Source organism: Podarcis liolepis (assembly GCF_965112155.1).
Source record: "Podarcis liolepis genome assembly, chromosome: 17".
NCBI lineage: Eukaryota > Metazoa > Chordata > Lepidosauria > Squamata > Lacertidae > Podarcis > Podarcis liolepis.
In genome coordinates, this window is record NC_139571.1 from 15160886 (window position 1) to 15175615 (window position 14730).

General features: G+C 46.5%; 1 protein-coding gene across 1 annotated transcript in view; it reads right to left on the minus strand.

The window, feature by feature from the left end:
- Window positions 1-2667, minus strand: part of DENND4C (DENN domain containing 4C) — an 88177-nt gene extending 85510 nt beyond the window's left edge. Inside the window, exon 1 of the mRNA XM_083483272.1 lies at window positions 2419-2667. The gene's annotated coding sequence lies outside the window, so the exon portion shown is untranslated. The remainder of the gene's footprint in view (window positions 1-2418) is intronic.
- Between the last annotated feature and the right edge of the window lie 12063 nt (window positions 2668-14730).

A 14730-nucleotide genomic window follows, 5' to 3' on the forward strand; every position in this document is an offset into this window, starting at 1 on the left:
GCACCACGCTCTGAGCTGTTCTTATTTTATCTGTAAGCCACCTTGAGTCCCTGTTAGGGTATTAATAAATATATAATCATAATAATAATAATCACCTAGGAATATGGCACATTTATAAAATCTGACAGGGCCCACCAGGAACCGTGTAAAGATGATCCTGGGGCAGGATTTAGCCCCCAGTTGGACATTCCTAGTTTAAAGCATAGTAAAGTACCACTGCAAACAGCTTGGACTGAGAATTCTTCATTCACAAACGCAGACAGTGCTATTAACTAGTTTGCAAGTTTGCTAGATTTGCAAACTAGTCACAATCAAGATGCTGTACTACCCAAGGCCCAGTTATTTTTAGCAGATACTGCTGCGAAGACATATCTCTTTTGGTTTATTAGAGAAGAGTCTGCACCAAAACATGGAACTAAACTCTAGATGTTTTTACAGTTCAAAGCTTTGGGGATCACATTTCTTTATTTGCTTTCAACATATAACGCAGCAAAATAGCACATACAGAATAGTACTGAGCAGCATTACATACACAAAAGTGTTATGTACCAAACACAAAAAGTGAACCAAAATATTGCACAACACCAGCAGCACGGCTGGAAGGTACTGGTAAGTCCACTTAATAATATTAGCTCTTGTAGCCAAGTCCCCAAACACAGGTGTAAACAGAAACTGAAAACTGCCTGAATAATTACTCATGAATTACTGCCATTTATTTTTTTTGTCAAAATACTACAGAACTCAGCTCACATAGCAACAGACATCATGACACATCACAGCAACTGGCTTATTTCTACTCTTTCCTGAGAAATAATGTTGAGGATTTCTTACACAATTTCCTTCTAGAGTTAAGTCAAATCACACAGGAACTCAAGAGAGGAGTTGGCAGGAAAAAAGCAGATAAGGTAGAAAGTTACCTCAACACCTGCAGAATATATCTCCTTTGTGCTGGCATCCAAGGGGGCCCTTTCAACTAACTAATCCTCCATCTGCCAGGCACAGAGGAAGCCAAAAGTTTGGGGGGCGGGGACAGGGAGAGGGAACATTCGGAGCAAATACTAAGCAGGATTTTTTCCCCACCAGGAATTCAGTTATAATGGCTTTCTCACACCGATAATGAAAAACTGAAACTATTGCTGAAACACATTGGAAATATTATTGCTAAACATGGCAATGCCCAGTGAAAGCAGCTTGCTACCACTTTCCTCAAAACTGATGATGATCTCAAGAAGAAACTGCCTTGTAAAAACCACCACCTAGCAAGCAAGCTACTCTTCACAGCATACCCTCCAACATTTTGGTGATGAAAACAGGGACGTACTATTCCATCATAATAATAATATTATTATTATTATTGCTCCAGACACTCTGGGTGGCTTCCAACATATACAAAAACATAATAAGACATTAAGCATCAAAAACCTCCTTCTACAGGGCTGCCTTCAAATGTCTTTTCATGGTTACTTATCTCCTTGGCTCCGGGGTCGCATAACCCCATACACGCCAACATTTCTCCAATGAAAATAGGGACGCCCTAAGGAAACATTCTGGAGTGAAACCAGAAACTGGGACGGCGTCTGTAAATCCGGGGCTGTCCCTGGAAAACAGGGGCACTTGGAGGGGCTGTCCTATAGACAGCAAAATGACAACAAGGCGCGCACAGGTGTGTGGGCTTCCGCTTTCCGCTGCATGCGCAGCAGATGTGACAACAAGCGGCACATCTCCCCCGATGCTCAGCAAGAAAGGATGGGGCCCTGTGGGGCCGCCTTCTTCCCCGCGACAAGCTGCTGCCTAAACCATCCCCACCTGCAAGCCAACGCCGCCCAGCACACCTTGGGCAGGTGAGGACATGCGCGGCGAGGAGGAGGAGGAGGAGACAGCCATTCCCAGGAGGAAACGCGGAGCGAGTAGAACAGTGCGCGAGACTCTTCCCCGCCACCCCTCCCAACCCCACATCAGGAGGGCTGCCGCCGAACGCCCTCCGCTTCCCAAACCCCATACAAAAGAGGGCAGCCCAAGCTTTGGAGAGGCCACCTCGACCCCTTCCGGGCCCGGGCGCAATTCCCACGCGCGCGCTCTCTCTCTCTTTCGCCTTTCTGCGTTTCCAGCCTTCCTTCCCACTCACCCCCAACTTGCCCCAATGCTATGGGGAGGGGAAAGGGCTGCTGCTGCTGCTGCCGCCGGGGAAGTGCGTGGGGGGCGAAACAGCCAGCCCCACGTCCTCGACTCTGCATTCGCCCTGGCCGGGTTGCGCGCGCGCGCTCTCTCCCCGCCACCCTCTCCAAAACGAGCCTCTTGGAGGGCGAGCTAAGGGGGTCTCCTAACCGAGGACGCGCCCCGGGAAGCGGCCGAGCTCTCGTCCGCCTGTCAGCCTGCCCTCCCCATCCGGCCCCCTGCGCTCTCCTCTCCCCGCCTCACCGGCGGCGCTGGCCAGACGCGGAGCTCCCCGTCCGTCGTCGCCTCGGGCGCAGAGACTCCCTCGCGGCCTGGCTCGCTCCGGCGCCGCCTCACGAGCAAGCCGAAACGTCGCTGTTGCTGGCGAGGGAGGAAGCGGCCACCATGTTCCTTTCGGCCCCGCCAGCGGCTGGAGGCGGATCCGAGGCCCGCCCAGGAGGAGGAGGAAAGAGGGCGGAAAGGGAGCGCAGGCGCTCCTTAAGCAGCCGGCGCTTCGCAAGGAGGCGCTGAAGAGCTCTGGCTCCTCTAACGGCAGCTGGGAGGACTCTCCGACGCTCGGACGTCGCCTCCGCTCAGGGCGAGGGCAGGAGGAGCCTTTCCCGGTAACGGGCGCGCCGTCGAAGCGCCGGGGCTGCGCTCCCTGTCCTCTCGCCTTGGCCACTGGGCGCTCGCCGTCCCGTTACGCACGTTTACCGGCTGGCTGGGGAGAGCGGGGAGCTGAATGCAGCAGGAAATCCCCCCCCCCGCGGCCCCGGCAAACGTGCGCAAGAAGAGGCTGCCCTGCTGGGAAGGTTTCCTTCCCCGGGTGGCCATCCTTCTCCTGGCCGCGCGTAAGCGAGCAACTGGGAAAGAGGGCAAAAAGCGAGCGAGCCAAACGCCGGATCTCGGTTCTCCGGAGCAGAGTTGTGTTTGGGGTGTGGTGGGACACACAGCTATTCACAATGAGATCAGGTGTTAAACAGGTTTGTCTTATTGCCCCAACTCTGTTCATTATTTTCACTGCCATGATCCTACACTTTGTCGAAGGGAAACTCCCCACCGGAGTAGAAATCGTATACAGTATAGAAGAGATGGAAAGCTCCTTATTCTGAGCAGGCTGAAAGCAAAGAGTAAGGTTACCGTAACTTCCGTCATAGAGCTTCAATAGGCTGATGAAAACGTGGTGTGTGCACGCTCAGAGGATGACCTCCAAACCATCCTAAATATCTTTGCAGAAGCTTACGTAAAGCTTGGCTCAACATCCAAAAAAAACAGAGTGCAAGCACAAAATAATCCCTCTGCAGCGCCACAAATCCAACTGAACGGTGTAACTTTGAAAAGTGTCAATTCTGTCAACTTACGTTGCCATTCTTCTTTGGTTGGGACCTCACTCATTTTCCATTTTGGGGCTAACAAAACACAGGCCGCAGTTGTAGCATACATAAATAACCTTTTTTTGACACCTGGGGATTTCAGTCTGAATTATTCCCAACAGAAAGGACTCTGGTTTTGGGGGGAAAGTACATTTAAACTTTTTTTTTTCAGTTCATTATGGATCATTTCCCAATACTCTTTTATCCTTTTACAAGTCCACCACATATGAAAAAACATTCCTTCCACCTCTTTGCATTGCCAGCACTTATCTGATTCAGCCTTATACATCTTAACAAGCCCACTCGGAGTTCAATACCACCTGTGGATCATTTTCAGGTAATTCTCCTTCAAATAATAACATGCTGTAAACTTCAAGTCACTTTTCCAGAGTTTTCCCCAGAGATTATAATCTATATCGTGTCCTATATCTTTTGCCCAGTGTGTCATTGAGGCTTTGAGTGACATTTTCAGGTCCAGCCATTACAAAACTATTTCGCAATATTTTTTCCCCAGAAGGGCTGCAACTTTTTTTCACAATATCAGCACTTTGTGCTGCACAGAAATCACAAGACATCCGACACATTTGAGTTCGCAATCGCCATGCTCCACCGCAAAGCACAACATTCGCCTCTCGTATGGCTCGGGAGAAGCAAGACATTGCATTGAGGAAGAATCCTGATGTGCTCTGTAATCCCAGAATTGGCTGGCTGAATTGTGCAATGATAAATGAAAGTTAAATATTCTTTACAACTGGCCCAAAGCATCATGAACATATGGATTGGACTCGCATCCCATTGTGAAAGTGTTGTTCTGAAAGTCCAGAAGTACCTGCTTTTCTGGCTTTGGCCAAAATTGTCTTTGCTATTTTGACGATCAGATTTTTGATGATCAGATCCCCGCTGCTTTTGGAATGTTCTGAAATGCAAACTGTGGTCCATTATCAGAGAATACAATATCTGCTCTTCTATATGTGGGCGAAAAGTCTCTTTAGCCTCTTTATGACTGTCCTAGATCCAGACCCTGCAACATTTCTCTGATTAAAATAGAGGCGTCCTAATGAAAAGCAGGATCAAATAGAAACCAGGATGCCTTTGTAAATCCAGGACTATCCCTGGAAAATAGGGATACCTGGAGGGTCTGTCGATCTTCTATCTGGTGGTAGATCCATCTACCAAAAGAGACAATCTTTCTCTTCCCATGTGAATAAATCTACCCCCTGACTGCTGTGCTACTGGCACCTCCAAATTCTCCCTGCAATGCCCCCTGCCCCGAACATTAACATCATGAAGAGAAAACACAAGTTTCCCTTTGAAGTTTGGCCCTACACCTGGCTGAATTATCCCTATTTTTAGACAGCTGTCTTGAATCAGAATGTGGCGTACTCGTCGGCTGATATTTTGAATATCTTTTTTGAACCTTTGAAAGACTCTGGTCTGGAAAAATTAGCACAACTGCAACCTGTTTTGTCCTTAAAAACTACATTGTTGTTCATTCCAGCGTTTCCTTCATCTCCCCTGGAATTCTGCCAATCATTGTCCGTAGGCCTCCTTGACCAATGTGATAAATGACAAACTTATTTTCAGCCTCTGTAGCACTGAGCTTTCTAACAGACTGGGTCCCAACACAGGCTTGGACTGAACACTGCAAGAACGATTGCTGCCTTCAAACATGTCAAGTGAATTTGCTTTTCTTTCCTGATTTAGTGGCTGTTCAGTTGAGCTGTCGGAGAGCTCATTGACTCTGCAGGCACTGCAGCAAAAAAACAAGTGGCCAAGTGGAAAAACCCATTGGCCACACTATCTGTCCAACGTTCAGATAACACACATCATATACAAAAATATACTGAACCAGAGTCAATTACTGTGGCGATCACACACAGGGCCCCCAGATGTTTGACGGTCTGTGCCGCCACTGCGATTGCTTTTTCCGCTGCCACCACCCTGTATCTCATGAGGACACACAGAGTCCAGTCAGTTGTTAACATAAACAAATAATCAAGTTTATTTTTAAATGCAGGAACAAGCTTATGGTTTCAGTTAGTTTTTCTTGACAGTTTCTTAATCCTAGTTCCTAACAACTTCAAACTGATTATTCCCAACTATCTATCTGACTCAACCTAGCAATTCCTCTCACTCTCTCACAATACAACTTGACCAACCCACTGCCTATTCCTCCCTCTTCCTTCTTCAACTCCCAAACCTCAACTCAGCTCACAAACCTCAACTCTCAACTCAACCAACTTTCAAAACCTCCCACTCTAACTTTTATTCCCCCCCTTGCATTCTCACTGGCCAACCACATCACACCTATTTTAACCCTTTCCTTATGACCCATCCTAGGAGGCAAACGCCACAATTACCATCCCAGTATCTTGGCTCAGAAAAGCCCCCACCATCAGCCACTGCCTGGCTCTGTCTGTCACTTCTTGTAGCAGTAAAGGGAAGGAGGCTGGGCTGTTAGCAAAATAGATGCATCACATTTATGAGACCTCAGGTTCAACTCCTGCAGCGGAGAAGCAGGAAGGAAAATCTGGTAAACCTCGATGTGGCATTTTGAAAAAGTGTCCCTGAAAAGTAAACATCAAAAAGGAAAAGAAAAGAAAAGAAAAGTGAAGCTGAGATTCTGCAGAGCCCTGAAACTATAGGCCAGAACCTTCTCAACCGAGATGCATATACGCCAACCACAGGAAATGTGAATATACTCTCCCTAACTTTTGTACACAATGCTGTTGCCCAAATACACTGCGGATGGGTGACCTTATGGGAACTTTGGCAGAGGTTTCAACACCCTTCTCTCGAAATCTCCGATTTGCCTGTTTCCAGTGAAATCGAGACCAAACACTGGTCCCAAAATGGGGCACTAGGTTTAAACAAAGCAGACTTGTGTCAACTGCCCATTTCCGGGTGCTTGACTTACTGTACAGGAAAGGCTCTCACCTCTGTGTTTTCTGGAAGCTTAGTCAATAAGTCCTGATTGGATCGAGATAGATGAGAACACATGAACTGAAGACCCAGTTTCTCCCACAGGCTGCAGTTCAGTGCACCCTTGCCTAGGTTGGAGTAAACCTCTTAAACACGATGGGACTTACTTGCGAGTAGATGTGCATAGAATTGCATCGTCAGGCTGTGTGCACGCTGTAACTTTAAAGCACATTTTCCCCCTTAAAAAATTACGGGCACTGTAGCTTATTCAGGTTTCCTGGGAATTGTAACTCTGTGCATGGGTGCAGACAGGACTTATGTTGGGGGGGTGGGGGTGGGCAGGACCCCCAGCTGTCATCATCCTCTGTCTGGCTCTGTCTAGTATTTTCAGAATGAAATGTCTCAACAACAGTGGTTTCAAATTACTTTTTTGAACCCCAAGGGCTCAGAAAAATCCGACTAAACCTTCCGCCATGTGAAAACTAGGAAGCTAAACAAAAAATTAACACCGGGGAGTACCTTTCATGTGGTGAACGAGTGTATATTTTGCAAAATTACAAAGAGCACTCCCTTTTTCATCTTGTTTTAGAAAAAAAATCTAAACCAAAACAAGTTTTCTCGGATTTGATGCAAAGCTTTCCCGCACTTCTTAAATCCCTCCTTCCCCCTGTGATAGGAATTTTATGGTCTTAGATATATGGTAATCTTCATAAGTGTACCAACCAAGCACGTACGTAGATCAGCACAGGAAGACCAACCTGGAACCATTTTGATTCCTAAACTGAGTAAATGTTTTCTCTACAAGGTCAAAATGGGAAACCTCCCCATTGTCTCTTTCCTCACAAATCCTGTGTTAAGGGCACATTTAAGATATGAATAGGGTGTGAGGGTGTGTGTAAGTATTTATCATTACAAGAGACTGGCCAGGCTACCCAGGCAATCCAATCAAGTAACCTGCGAGACAGGAGATAAACAACGACAGGAGAAAAACAACATTCAAATTTCTGTTTTAAGACCGCCTTTTCTGTGATGTATGTATGATGTATCTGAGGGGTGGTCTTAAGTTACACCCCTTCTGTGATGTATGTATGATGTTTCTGGGGGTGGTCTTGATCGACAGGGTGGCAATTTCAAAAGTCTTTATAAGGCCTTGTGCGCCATTGTTCTGGGTTCCTCCTCTCTCCTGCGTGTGAGGGGAGCACCCTGTTGCAACAGATCAATAAAGATCAAACTTACTAGCTGCTTTGCTTCTCAATATTCTCTGGTTGGCCTCTGTTATTCTCTCCTACCAATAGGGAACCTATGGAAGGACTCTATATGGGCTCTTGGATACCCCATAAGGGAAAAGGGCAATTTTTGTTTGCAACACCCCCCCCCCCATGCAGTTTTCCTGTGTGCACTCAGTAAGCAAAGCCCATGAAGATGCTCCCCTGTCCTTGTTGACCTTAGTCAGGTCTTTACTCTTGGCAAAGGACTGAATGATCACTCCAGGGGACAAGTGCATTGCTGAGCAAGAGAGATGGCCGGTCAGACCCACTGCTGCAGTATCCTGAATTCTGATGTTCTGCAGAGAACGGCTCACACATTATAACGAAGGATGAAATGATAGGTGACATGAATTTGTGTGACAAAAGCAGGCACTGACTTTTTCTGGTGAAATGCTCTCTAGGAAGGTAGATGGTGGTGATTGTATTTTTTTACTTGTTTAGAGGGTGACAGCTGCTGCCCCTGTCTACGCCCATGACTCTTTGAGAGGTAAACTGCAGTGACCAGAATTCATAGAGCGGGAGAATGTGATTTAAGGGGATACAGTGGTACCTCGGGTTAAGTACTTAATTCGTTCCGGAGGTCTGTACTTAACCTGAAACTGTTCTTAACCCGAAGCACCACTTTAGCTAATGGGGCCTCCTGCTGCTGCCGCACCACCGGAGCACAATTTCTGTTCTCATCCTGAAGTAAAGTTCTTAACCTGAAGCACTATTTCTGGGTTAACAGCGTCTGTAACCTGAAGCGTATGTAACCTGAAGCGTATGTAACCCGAGGTACCACTGTAATATGTATGCAGACCATATTACTGCGTGACACTCCTTCCTGAGTGGTGGTTAGCTTGGTAAAATGTGAGGTGCTTTGTAAGTTTAAGGCTACGGCACTGTGAGCTTTCAGTTAAACAAAATTACTACTGCCCCTGATTGTACCTCCCACTATTAGAGCAAATTGACAGCTCGCTGTATTCTCGGATCTTATTTAGGATAACAGAGACTTTCATCTCTTCCAGTTCAAGTAAATAAACCGAATCAACTGTGTTGCGGATGTTCAAGGGCAACCTTAGAAAACCTGGAGCTCTGTTTGCCCCTTGCTGTTGTATTACCTTCCTTCCTGCTCATTATGTTCCAAATCGAAACCTGTTTTTCCCTTTCGGTGGGCCCCTCAAAGCAGAGAATATTAAGCAAGTGGAAGGATATCTTTTATTTGGAGCAGATAGCGTTCAAGCAGCAGCGTGCAAGCTTCCAAGTTACACAATAGCCCCACATTTGGGCTGCATGTTCAAAGGGAGAAAATAAAATAGAAAATAAAATCGTGGCGGGGGAGGGAGATTTGACGTCCCTGGGCAAGGCATGTTTTTGTAGATAGTTCATTCCATTGCCTGCTAACAGTAGTGGGTTTAAAACACACACACACACACACACACACAACTGTTAAGATAAAGGGAGACAGCTGGAGGAGACAATTAGGTTGAACGCAGGCCATGTGATCACATTTCAAGTTACACAAAACCCACCCCTAACCACAAGGGACAAAGCCGGGCGGGGTATGAAAAAAATGTGCTAACTTTGAAGCTATTAATATCAGGCACTGCATGCAAATTGGTCATATGGGATATAGCAATATATGAATCTCACAATTCCTGAAACAGATTAAAATCTCCACTTCAGGCACTGGGCAGTGAGAAAATATTATTATTAAAGCTTTTATTGGGTAGAGCAGAGTAATAAGAGCAATGGGTGGCACATGATGTGCCCCAGGAATTATACAGAAATCTATGTGCAGCAGATTATTTAGATATAGCAGCATCGGTGTGCATTGGTCTTTAGAGAGGACAAGTGGACAGGTCTGTGCCCTGAGGAGCTTACAGTATAAAATTGCAGAGAAAGCGGGCAAGACACGGAAGCAAAGAAGCAATATGCCGTTGTTTCAGTTTGCAGCCTGTGTTTTCATAGAATCATAGAGTTGGAATAGACCACAAGGGCCATCGAGTCCAACCCCCTGCCAAGCAGGAAACACCATCAGAGCACTCCTGACATATGGTTGTCAAGCCTCTGCTTAAAGACCTCCAAAGGCATAGGCGCCGACTCCATGGGGCTTGAGGGGGCCCGAGCCCCCTCAAAAATTCGTTTGGGGGGGCTCAGCCCCCCCAATAATCTTGGGCGGCGGTGGGCGCGTCTGCGGCTTTTATAGGGCGCCCGGCGCGCACCAGCTCGATAACGGGCACCGGCGCGGCGGGGGGCGCCGGGCTGGGGGAGGGGGGCGGCCGGCCTGTCTCCTTGGCAACCCCATTGAGCAGCGCCGGCTCCCCCGGGAGGGCCATCCCCCCGCGCCGCCGATCGCCAACACCGCCGACGCTGTGGCTGCCCGAGCCCGAGCCCGAGCCAGAGCCAGAGCCAGAGCCAGAGCCAGAGCCAAAGCCCGTCAGTCAGTCAGTCAGGAAGGAGAAATGGGGAGGGAGACGAGGGAGGAAAATTGCGCGCAGGGTGAAGAAAGGAGAAGGGCGAACGAGACGAGCTTCCAACCCAAAAAAGGGCTGGAAGACTGGGAGGATGAAGGATCGGGAAAGAAAGCGACGCCTTCCCCGCCCGCGACGTCGCCCGCTTGTCATTGGCACCGCAGCGGCCCCCAGAGGGGCTGGGCACCGGCGCAGGGCCGCTCCGCAGCCGCGGAGGACAGCTGCACGGCTAGCAAGGTGCGCCGCGTAGAGCGCGGCCCTTGTGTGGCCCGGTGGCCAGGCAAGCTCGGGCGGGGACCCCCATGCAAATCTAAGACGGGAGAAGAGGGCAGAGCAAAGGGGCTCCCTTCCCCAACCTCCGGCTCTGAGACTTCCCTGAGCCCCAGAAAAGCGAAAGGATTTCCTCTTCTTCTTTTTTTATAAATATTTTATTAAGTTTTCAAATACAAAGTTAGAAACATACACTGAAGAAAAAAGTAAAAGAACAAGAAAAAGAAAAAAAGAAAAAGAAGAAAAGAAAACCAACCATTCAACACATTTTTTATATAACTAACTGGACTTCCTCGCATCTCCCTTACCCTGCATTCTTTATAATAAAGATATCAGCAAATTATTACCTTGTTTCGTACCTTATTTTGTACTTTTCAAATACTATACCTCTAAATTTAACATACTTTTCATCAGTTACTTATATCTTAAATTAAACATAGTATTACCTTAGATTTTGACCTTTTCTTACTTAAAATATAATTTCCTGTTTCCCAAATCTAATTGCTGAAGCTATAGTTTCCGAATCATGTAAATTTTTAACATTCATACAACTTATATTGTTTTTGTAAATAGTCCTTAAATTTTTTCCAGTCCTCTTCCGTTGTTTCTTCTCCCAAATCTCGGATTCTGCCAGTCATTTCAGCCAGTTCCATGTAGTCCATCAATTGCGTCTGCCACTCTTCCAGTGTGGGCAAATCTTGTGTCTTCCAATATTTTGCGATAAGTATTCTTGCTGCTGTAGTTGCATACATAAAGAAAGTTCTATCCTTCTTTAACACTTTCTGGCCAACAATGCCCAAGAGGAAGGCCTCTGGTTTCTTGGGAAAGGTATACTTAAATACCTTTTTTAACTCATTATAGACCATTTCCCAGAAGGCCTTCACTTTTGGACAAGTCCACCAGAGGTGAAAGAATGTCCCTTCAGCCTCCTTACATTTCCAACATTTATTATCAGACAGGTGATATATTTTTGCAAGCTTGACTGGGGTCATGTACCACCTATAAATCATTTTCATAATATTTTCCTTCAAGGCATTACATGCCGTGAATTTCATTCCGGTGGTCCATAACCTTTCCCAGTCCTCAAACATGATGTTATACCCAATATCCTGAGCCCATTTTATGATGGCTGATTTGACTGTCTCATCCTGAGTGATTTTCTCTTCAACCTGCCCTCCATCCTCTTGCAGAAAACTCTTTGCCTGCCCTGCCCGTATCTCGTTTTTGCTTTTTAATTCCACACACGCACCCTTCGGACTTCGTGGCAGTCGGGCGCGTGGGTGCATTTCCTAAGAGAGTGAGGACCCCCGCCTCCTCCCCACCTGCTCCCTCGCCAGCCAGCCAGCCGCGCGCCCTAGCCGGAGAGCGCCGGCCGTCCCCGTCGCGCAATCGGCTGGATCTCCCTTCAGCAGGCCGTGCTCACAACTCGGCCCAGGGACCCCCCAGCAGCGGATCTCCGGCCCAGCTGAAGAATCCGGCAACAAGCCCCCTCCTCCCCAATCGCTCCGCCGAAATATGCTCCAAAACCCCCCAGATAGGCCGCCGGCCACCAAGTCTAGTGGCGCCCTGAGCGAGGGTCTCTCCCCAACACCGCCACCTCGAACTGCGTTCTCCCGGCTACCCGAGCGAACCAGCGGTATGGCCCCCCCCAATATTTTTTATAAGTCGGCGCCCCTGGTACTGTGTCCAGTTCTGGGCACCACAATTCAAGAAGGACACTGACAAACTGGAACGTGTCCAGAGGAGGGCAACCAAAATGGTCAAAGGCCTGGAAACGATGCCTTATGAGGAACGGCTAAGGGAGCTGGGCATGTTTAGCCTGGAGAAGAGGAGGTTAAGGGGTGATATGATAGCCATGTTCAAATATATAAAAGGATGTCACATAGAGGAGGGAGAAAGGTTGTTTTCTGCTGCTCCGGAGAAGCGGACACGGAGCAATGGATCCAAACTACAAGAAAGAAGATTCCACCTAAACATTAGGAAGAACTTCCTGACAGTAAGAGCTGTTCGACAGTGGAATTTGCTGCCAAGGAGTGTGGTGGAGTCTCCTACTTTGGAGGTCTTTAAGCAGAGGCTTGACAACCATATGTCATGAGTGCTCTGATGGTGTTTCCTGCTTGGCAGGGGGTTGGACTCGATGGCCCTTGTGGTCTCTTCCAACTTTATGATTCTATGATAAAAAGCCTTCTGTTTCCATCGCCAAAGCTTTCAGGGGATCATTTGCAAGCTTCTGGCACCATTTTTGAGTGAATTGCCAAAAGTCAGATTTTTGCTGAAATTGTGACCCCGGGGCTTAGGGATTTTTTCAAAAAAATATTTTCTGCCGGTTACGTTTTTAAGGGCCGATTTATTGTCCTGTGATAAAAAGTCTTATGTTTCCATCGCCAAAGCTTTCAGGGGATCATTTGCAAGCTTCTGGCACCATTTTTGAGTGAATTGCCAAAAGTCAGATTTTTGCTGAAATTGTGACCCCGGGGCTTAGGGATTTTTTCAAAAAAATATTTTCTGCCGGTTAAGTTTTTGAGGGCTGATTTCTTGTCCTGTGATAAAAAGCCTTCTGTTTCCATCGCCAAAGCTTTCAGGGGATCATTTGCAAGCTTCTGGCACCATTTTTGAGTGAATTGCCAAAAGTCAGATTTTTGCTGAAATTGTGACCCCGGGGCTTAGGGATTTTTTCAAAAAAATATTTTCTGCCGGTTAAGTTTTTGAGGGCTGATTTCTTGTCCTGTGATAAAAAGCCTTCTGTTTCGAGTGCCAAACCTTTCAGGGGAGCATTTTTAAGCTCTTGGAACCATTTTTGTGTGAACTGCCAAAAGTCAGATTTTTGCTGAAATTGTGACCCCGGGGCTTAGAGATTTTTTCAAAAAAATATTTTCTGCCGGTTAAGTTTTTGAGCGCTAATTTCTTGTACTGTGATAAAAAGCCTTCTGTTTCCATCGCCAAAGCTTTGAGGGGATCATTTGTAAGCGTCTGGCACCATTTTTGAGTGAAATGCCAAAAGTCAGATTTAGGGATTTTTTCAAAAAAATATTTTCTGCCGGTTAAGTTTTTGAGGGCTGATTTCTTGTCCTGTGATAAAAAGCCTACTGTTTCGAGTGCCAAACCTTTCAGGGGATCATTTGCAAGCTTCTGGCACCATTTTTGAGTGAATTGCCAAAAGTCAGATTTTTGCTGAAATTGTGACCCCGGGGCTTAGGGATTTTTTCAAAAAAATATTTTCTGCCGGTTAAGTTTTTGAGGGCTGATTTCTTGTCCTGTGATAAAAAGCCTACTGTTTCCATCGCCAAAGCTTTCAGGGGATCATTTGTAAGCTTCTGGCACCATTTTTGAGTGAATTGCCAAAAGTCAGATTTTTGCTGAAATTGTGACCCCGGGGCTTAGAGATTTTTTCAAAAAAATATTTTCTGCCGGTTAAGTTTTTGAGGGCTGATTTCTTGTCCTGTGATAAAAAGCCTCCTGTTTCCATCGCCAAAGCTTTCAGGGGATCATTTGCAAGCTTCTGGCACCATTTTTGAGTGAATTGCCAAAAGTCAGATTTTTGCTGAAATTGTGACCCCGGGGCTTAGGGATTTTTTCAAAAAAATATTTTCTGCCGGTTACGTTTTTGAGGGCTGATTTCTTGTCCTGTGATAAAAAGCCTTCTGTTTCGAGTGCCAAACCTTTCAGGGGATCATTTGCAAGCTTCTGGCACCATTTTTGAGTGAATTGCCAAAAGTCAGATATTTGCTGAAATAGTGACCCGGGGCTTAGGGATTTTTTCAAAAAAATATTTTCTGCCGGTTAAGTTTTTGAGGGCTGATTTCTTGTCCTGTGATAAAAAGCCTTCTGTTTCCATCGCCAAAGCTTTCAGGGGATCATTTGTAAGCTTCTGGCATCATTTTTGAGTGAATTGCCAAAAGTCAGATTTTTACTGAAATTGTGACCCCGGGGCTTAGAGATTTTTTCAAAAAAATATTTTCTGCCGGTTAAGTTTTTGAGGGCTGATTTCTTGTCCTGTGATAAAAAGCCTTCTGTTTCGAGGGCCAAACCTTTCAGGGGAGCATTTTTAAGCTCTTGGAACCATTTTTGAGTGAACTGCCAAAAGTCAGATTTTTGCTGAAATTGTGACCCCGGGGCTTAGGGATTTTTTCAAAAAAATATTTTCTGCCGGTTAAGTTTTTGAGGGCTGATTTCTTGTCCTGTGATAAAAAGCCTTCTGTTTCCATCGCCAAAGCTTTCAGGGGGTCATTTGTAAGCTTCTGGCACCATTTTTGAGTAAATTGCCAAAAGTCAGATTTTTGCTGAAATTGT